Source organism: Anarhichas minor, unplaced genomic scaffold, assembly GCF_050575085.1.
Source record: "Anarhichas minor isolate MPS153535 unplaced genomic scaffold, ASM5057508v1 ptg000040l, whole genome shotgun sequence".
Lineage (NCBI taxonomy): Eukaryota > Metazoa > Chordata > Actinopteri > Perciformes > Anarhichadidae > Anarhichas > Anarhichas minor.
This window is the reverse complement of record NW_027466486.1, coordinates 10,729,022-10,737,073: the sequence shown is the minus strand read 5'-3', so window position 1 is coordinate 10,737,073 and position 8,052 is coordinate 10,729,022.

Genomic DNA, 8,052 nt, shown 5'->3' with positions numbered 1-8,052 from the left:
ATGTATTGTGCTGCTTCTTTAGGCCTCTGGGACTTACTTTGCTTTTTCTTTCATATAATAATAATAACATTATTTATATAGCACCTTTAAAAACAGAGTTTACAAAGCGCTTTGACAGACAAAGGAGCAAAAGCAAGGCAACATTAACAACAACCGAAAGCTCAACAGTCAGGCCCAACAAAGCAAGACAAACTAAGGTAGGAGTTAAAACAGTACAATAGATGAAACAATAAAACCAATTGATACGATAAAAGTAAACTAAGCATATATGCTCTGGCACTCAAAGATTGTTTGCTTTATGAATAATAATGTATTCACAGATCTATATTTACTGTAGCTCGGCATTATGTTGATCGTAGAGTTAATCTCTTGAGGAAACTAAAATGAATGTTCAAAATGTCGAGGTGTTCGGTGAGCAATCTTCAGCGAATAAAGAAAGCAAAGTAAAACAGCAGTGCATTTACAGACTAATTTCCCTGACCGGTTGGATGGAAACAAACAAACATGACCCACCATCGAGCTCGCTCTCGACTCCCACCTCAATCCTCGTAGCCCCTACCTACTGCGCCAGTCGAGAGAACACTTTACAGCACATTTGTCTGGTCTGAGCAATCAATAAAAACTGCTTTCCTGTGAACTTCACTGGAAAGAACGACCCTGAAACACTCACACAGAGGTTCATTAGTGATTATGCTTCTTTTTCTTTCTTTTTTTCTTCAGCAGAGAGGAGTTGCCTGTAGGCAAAGTGAAAAGGGCAAAAAGAAAGAGAGGAAATATGTTTTTATTGCAAAGCCTATCGGCGCTATACAGTACATTTCTTTGCCATATGGGGCTGCCAACATAAAATATGTATGTTAATCCATATGTTGGAGTCTTCTGCCATGAATATTTAACATTCCAGCCACATTGGGGGTTATAACACAAGGCTTTACATTGTCTAATAACAGTGGAGAGGTCCTTAGTGTAGTACCACTCTCTGTTTTTCCCTGATTATCACGGGCCTTCCGATCAATAAATCATAGCCTCTGACAAGCTGAATCAAAAGACATGAATTTCAAACCGATCCGAAAAAAATAACAAAAATAAAAAAAAAAATTTTGGCCACCTGAATCAAAACAATAAAGAACAAAGCCACTCTAGGGGGAAAATATTGATCGAGAGCCACAGAGAGGTGTGGAGAGTTCAGGTGCATGGGAATATGGATCTGTGCAGCCATAGTTTGCGGGGACATATGCGGGGTTATGTGGAGGTGAAGGGTACAGGTCTAAACTCACATCTGTGGAACAGTGTTGTCTGAAGGTTACATCTGTTGTTGACGCAACAATGCATATTTTCAAAACAATCTGGATTTCATGTTAAGCAGCATCCACTGCACGCAACAAAAGCTTCAGTTATACATGGATAAGGTGAGAATTTTAAAGCATTTAAATACCTTGAGGATGTTATTTATAAAAAATATGGATTTTGTTTGATTTTCATTATCTAAATTCTCTCCCACTTGAAAGGGGACCCTTCCCCTCCATTAATAATTGACATCTTATTACTTATCCCCCTCATCGTGGCCGACGCACGCTTTGATGTGAGCCGTGTTCTTTTATCAGCACGGTACTACGTATTGATCGCTGGGCAGATAGGAGCACCATCAAAGGGATTCCTCGTGGGGCAGTCAACACCCGGTCACCTCATACTCCTGGCATGTCGTCAAGCGGCGGTCCAGCTCACTCTCGCTATATCACATCTCTTTGCATCCCTCCACTTCGTCGATGGCTCATCCTATCTGAGCGCTCGCTTATCTGGGTTAAATATTCACAGAGAATAACAAAGCTGTTGGAATGACATCATCTGAAGTGGATCTGAAAGGGTTGTTCCACCAAAATAAATTGTTTGCTCTCCTTGTTCTGGCTGAACATTACAGCGGATGATGATGTCATTCATAATGCGCATTATGGCTCACTGGAGATGCTTATCGTCAGAGTAACAAACAACTGTACAGTATGTAAACAGTGTATATTACTGCAGGTTGTGATGGATCAAATATTTCTCTTGTTAACAGAAAAGAATGAGACTATTCACATTTTTAATGGGATGTACTGGGATTGTCTTGTTATCATACCAACAACAACCAAACAATAAGCACAAAACAAAAGGAGCATTAGTCTCACGTGAGCGATGGGGAAAAGTGTTCAAGGGTGTTGAGAAAATGACAGGCACCGCCCCACTACACGTGAGTTGGATTATAATTTCAGGAGATTTATATAATCCGTCCATATTGGCAAACACGGGACTCCTTTGTTTATTCTACCAGACACTCCCCCATCTAAATACATTTCATACATGTATGCCCCATACGCAGCTTTAAAGGCCAGGCATCGATTGTCATTCGACACTCGGAGACCAATTGGCAAAAGCACTCACAATAAAACACAGAGCGTAGTCATAATGAGCATATCCTATTTAACCGAACAGAAAATACATTTTCACTAGTGAACACTTAGAGACCATTAGCAGTAGTAGTGTAAAAGCCAGGGGTCTTTCCATCATCAATATCCCATAAGTGGGCGACTGCTTGCACGCCGAGGGCCCCGGCTTGCATGGTGAAGTTATCCCAGGCTGGTGCTGCTGTTGCTGACGACTTGTCCAGCCTGACTGACAGCACTTTTGTTTTCCGAGGATTAGGCAATCTGACTTCATCGTGGTCCGTGAGGGGGTTCGCGTAACGCTGCCTGGAGGTCACCAGACCCATGTGACCCCCTCCCGTCTACTGGCTGCCCCGATGACGAGCCGCCACTCCTCCAGACCGAAACGAGACGGTTGACGGAGCGACCCCACCCCACTCGAACACACACCGCCTTCTCCGCACACACACACACACACATACATACATGCGCATTCTTGACACACTCTCCGACCAGAGTGTAAATTTTTAATGGAATATACATTAAGGAGCATTCATAGGCTGATATACGATGTTTCCCCACAGCTAATATTTCAGCAGACTGTGTATCTGATCGGGATTGAATGATTGATTTTCTATCAGGCTGCTTTACTTGAATAAATAATTCAGGGCTATAGCTTGTGACACCTTCAGCATATTCCGTTACATGCTTTTCATCGAGAAGTTCAGTTTGATTTTTTTAAAATATTATTAGAAAATGGTAGAAATGGATAAAAACAAAACTTGGATCAGATGAAAGAGGCCTCTATCTCGATGAGTGCCTAATGTCTGTTTTTGTCATAGTCCTGTACTTCAATGTATTCATACGTTCCTTTGAGCATCCTTTGGGGAGTTTGAGGGGGGTAAGTGTACATGCCTGTTGATGACTTTCTCTCTCGGCCTCCTGTCTGTGATGAGAAATGAGAGACGGCAGTGTCTGAGGTCACACAACGATTACTTGTCATCACATGGGGTCAAATGACTCTTAAATGTTTTGTTTACTCTTCTACAACCTCGAGTAGACTCTGAACCAAGAATAGTGAGGCCTAAGGATTGCATGAAACTGTGGCGTGTCCACGTTCTCTGTGGTCTCTCGGCCAATGTGATACAATGTGAGGAGGAGGGGAAACCATTTTTTTTCGTTTTGTCTTGTAGTGTGCACTGATCACATAGTTTGAGAATATTTGGCTTCACCCAGTGTAAATGTTTTTTTTTTAAATAATATATATATATATATATATATATATATATAGACTGTCTACATTGTAGTTTGGGGGTTTATTAAAGTTTTATCAGGTATTTGACGTGTTGTACAAAAAAAAGGAAAAAAAGAAATATGACATGTCTCCGGGGACATGTAACTGACATACAAAAGCCACAGATGTTAGTGAAAAACATGTCTATTTTTTCAAAAATATTCACGAAAGACATGTCATTAAATACCTAAAATAACACCAAGTACTAATATAGGAATCTGTGAATTGCAGTTGTCACTTTATAGTTTCAATCTTCATATCCTGTCTATTGTTTCAATGCTGAGTCCATAATGGCCCACTCTTTGTATGGGTTTAGGATAATCAGTGCTTCATTTTCACTCCCAGAATCATAAAATCATACAGGGAGAAATCAGTCACAGGGTATTGGATCCATGTGTTGATTCACAGCTCAAAGAAACAAGATATTGCAGTGTTGTTTGTTTAATAGCTCCTGCATCTTTCAGGAGCATCTCCGGTTTCAGCTGGCTAGAGTCCTAGAACTGCACGAACAAGGGCTGGATAATTATCCGCACCAGTGTTAAGTACAAATTGCACAGACCGGCTCCTGAAAGGACTTGCCGAAGCACATCAAGTCTTGGCTGCTAACTCACGCTGATGGACATTTTACTCGTGCAAATACAATCAAATAAAGAACACTTGACAGACAAGTGAAAACACACACACACACACAGGCAGCCAAATCACAAGAAAAACATGACACTGATTGCTTATCGTGGAACTGCCTACGTTGCACGATAAGTGAAGAGCATGACTCGGTGTATACCGTTTCACCTGCATGGCAATAACAAGGGCAGGTGTCCTGGGCAGACCAAAGTCATATTTGATGTCCAACATCAGACTACTTGCACCTGAGGAGTGTGACATCATGATGACTCTAAGCTGATAACCCAGCAACACGCCAGCAGTTGTTGTGAGGATAAAGGATTAGCCTCTGTTTGCTTTTGCTCCTCTTTGAACCAGAAAATGCTGAAAAGAAAAGGATCTCACATGAAAGCACAGAATTGGGGTGCTCCCTCTCATCAAAGAGGTTGAGTCACTTCAAGAGCGGAGACCTATTTCCAAACGCCCATTGAAGAGGGGGGGGGGGGGGGGGCTTATGCATCGCCGCGATCTGTATTTGCAGGTGGCCGTTTGTGTACGTGTGACATTTTCTATTCTGTCTGTATGTTGACCGTGTCTGTCTGGCATATCAGGTAAGGTCTATGTCTCCTTCCTACATTGTTGGTGGATAATGAGGTGTGATTAAATATGAATGCTAAGTGTTTGGTGGCTGGAGCCCAAAGCTGAAACCGGATCCAGTCGGGGCCCACAGGCAGCATAATTAGTAGCTGATGATAGATGCCATTAATGGGTTTTTTTTTCCACACACTGCTTGCAGGCCTCTAAGCTGGACCTCCACGCAGCAGCAGGCCGCCTTTGAGCCATCCACAGTTAATTAACTTGCAGATAAATAAATCCTGATACAGCTGTGGTGGTTCTGTACTGTTCTAAAAAGCCAGAACACGCTTTATTTAAATTGTTTAATGATAAACAACGATTAAATATTAAGCCTTTTGTGACATTTATTTGATGTCTTTTTATTATTACCTCTGGGGATTTCATGTTGAAAGCATGACGAAACTCCTGTCGAAAACAATATCAGCATTTCAAAGCGTTGAAGGACCAGTGTGACGCCTTTAATGCTGGAGAAAAGCCCTTTGTGCACGCTTGAAGGGCTGTGTTTGGTTTTTGAGGGATCTTTGGATTGTCATAACCCTGGTGTGAGACTGACTCATTCATGATGAGCAGTCTCCAAGTCTCCATCCTCTGCTTCTCTGCAGCACGGCTGTGGACACCACTGTGCTGCCTCACTTCAGAGAGAGAGAGACGGAGTACATGTCCACAGCTGGTAGGACATGCCTGCTTTGAGGTGCCGTGGCTTTAATGTGTGGAGCAGATTAAACAGGGTGCTTCTGTGGAGGCTGGATAACTGGTCAGCTCTCCCACACAGTTATCCAATCTTATCCTCTGTGTGCACGTTCGTGTGCGAGTCTTACTGCTGCTGCCACACACACACCCTCGTATTCTCCAAAGAGTGAGCAGAACAGCTTGACACAGCAGTCAGTCTCATTAAGTGAAGCCCAGAGTTTTTCGAGAACACTCCTGCTTTACGAGTAGCCGGCGGGCAAAATATTGGAGAAACTTGAAGACAGGCCTTTCGATTGATTCTTCTCGCTTGACATGAAAGTATAACCTGCAGTCTGCGGATTGCTGGACTTCAATGTGTCTCCGCTGTAATACAAACTACAATGTACCATGCAGGGCTATGCTACAATGCCTGCAGTGAAGATCAAATGGTGGTTGGTTCAGCGAAGGGTCAGCGTATATAGAGCAGTTACACGTACCACAATAGTTCAGTTTTCTTCTTTTCCCACACAGGAGAGCCTCAGCGGGCTGAGATTAATGGAGGAATGACAGACACATGTCTAAGATATACAGACAACGGTGCGCTGACATGGTGACTGGGGTTAGCGTCATCACAGGGGTCAGCCGACACGCCTTCAGAGGTTAAACAGTCAACCAACCTACAACAAATAATTCTCTGTTATTTCAGTCATGCCCACATTTAATGCCAAAAAATTATTTCTCGGATTGAGTTAAAACAAACTATATTACACAATTGATTTTTAACCAAACGGCTGCATTACAGGATAAGGATGGCAATATTCTATATATTCTCTGTTAAGAAGATTCAAGACTTTCCAGCCTTGACTGTGGCACTCAACCCCAAGCCCATTTACTGAAGACATACATCTTTAAAAATGCACTTTGTATATTAAATACTTATTTCTTTTTAAGGTGAAATATTTCCATAAAACAGCTGACATTACTAAAACAGGAGTAAACAGCACATTAGTTGGGGACGATCTTCAGGCGTGTATTTGTTGTACGTATGTGGTATTTACACAAAATAAACTACAGCACATGTCACTCAGTGTTAACAGTGCAGAGACACTTCATCGTTGGTTTTGGTCTTTTCATGGGATTTGTTGACAAAAAGAAAAATACAGAATATTGCCAACTCTATGTTTTACGGGAAATGCCAGAGTGAGGGTGTCTTCGTCATCATCTAGACTACTGGAAGCACAAAGGAGCAGGATGGTCCTCACACTAAGTAATCACCGTAATGTGATGACCTCATTCACTGAGGGATCCTGAACGCACAGCATTTGGATATCTTTGCACCAAACACAATTGGCTTCATCAGTCTATATTTCTCTCGAGAATGAGTATTGTTAAGTGTGAGATGATCCCCACAACAACAAAGATCTTTGTATGTGAGTCACTTTGAGAGCGGGAGGTTTAGCCAGTAGTCTACAGCCAGACGGGGATGTATAAATCCCAGACAGCCCTTTCAAAGGTGGCCGTTTGAGTCAGCGCTCTCAGTTACGGCGGTCAGATCGGGTGTCATTGCTCTCATAACTAGCCTCACCTTCGCAATTTCTCAAAGAGGTTGGGTTCAAGCACAAAATTACCCCACTCCACCTCTCCACGCCTGCTGCATTATTCAATCAGGCTTCACCCGAGAGGACTTTATAGGGGTTGTAGGCTGACAGAAAATAAACACACTTTCACCATTTGTCTTCCCTTTATTTAGCTGTCACATGTGACTGTTGTGTTATCTACAGTGACGGATACAAATCAGTTATAATAAAACGTATAAAACAACTGGTATTGGGACTATTTTACCTCATCTGGGTTGTACTAGTATTTACAATATACATTGTTAGAAAAAGAAAAAGGTAAATTGCATTCTTAACCTTACAGCTTCAGACACTGTCAGACTCTTTGGTTCAGATTAGACTTTGCTGATCCCGATCCTCATGTTGTCCTGTTTCAGGGGGAAAGTCTCTTAAATACTATCTGGATTTCAGTGATGTCTTTGGGGTTTCTTTAGTTGACACGAGGAGTGCCAGAGAGGGCAGAGAAGCCAGCCTCCTTTTGTTTTCAGGTCACTGCTCCAGTATGATCTCTGTCATTGGGTCAGTGTGCCGCATACGCCTCATCCAACTGGCTTGCAGTCAGGATGCGGTTGCCATGGAATATGTTCAGTTGGAGCAAATTAAATCCCTCCTTTTTATAGTTTCCAGGCAGGATTCACATGCCGGAGAATGTTTTGGTGGGAGACAGGCAGTGTCTGTTTGTGATAGAGGGGCGTGTGCGCATGCATATGGAGGACGAGATATCAAGAGGAAAAAAATGGGCTTTTGAGGATACAGAGGAAGTAGGGCATGTGATTGTGCAGCCATGTGTGTGTGCTTGCGTGCTTGCATGCACGGGTGTGTGCATGCATTCTCCTGC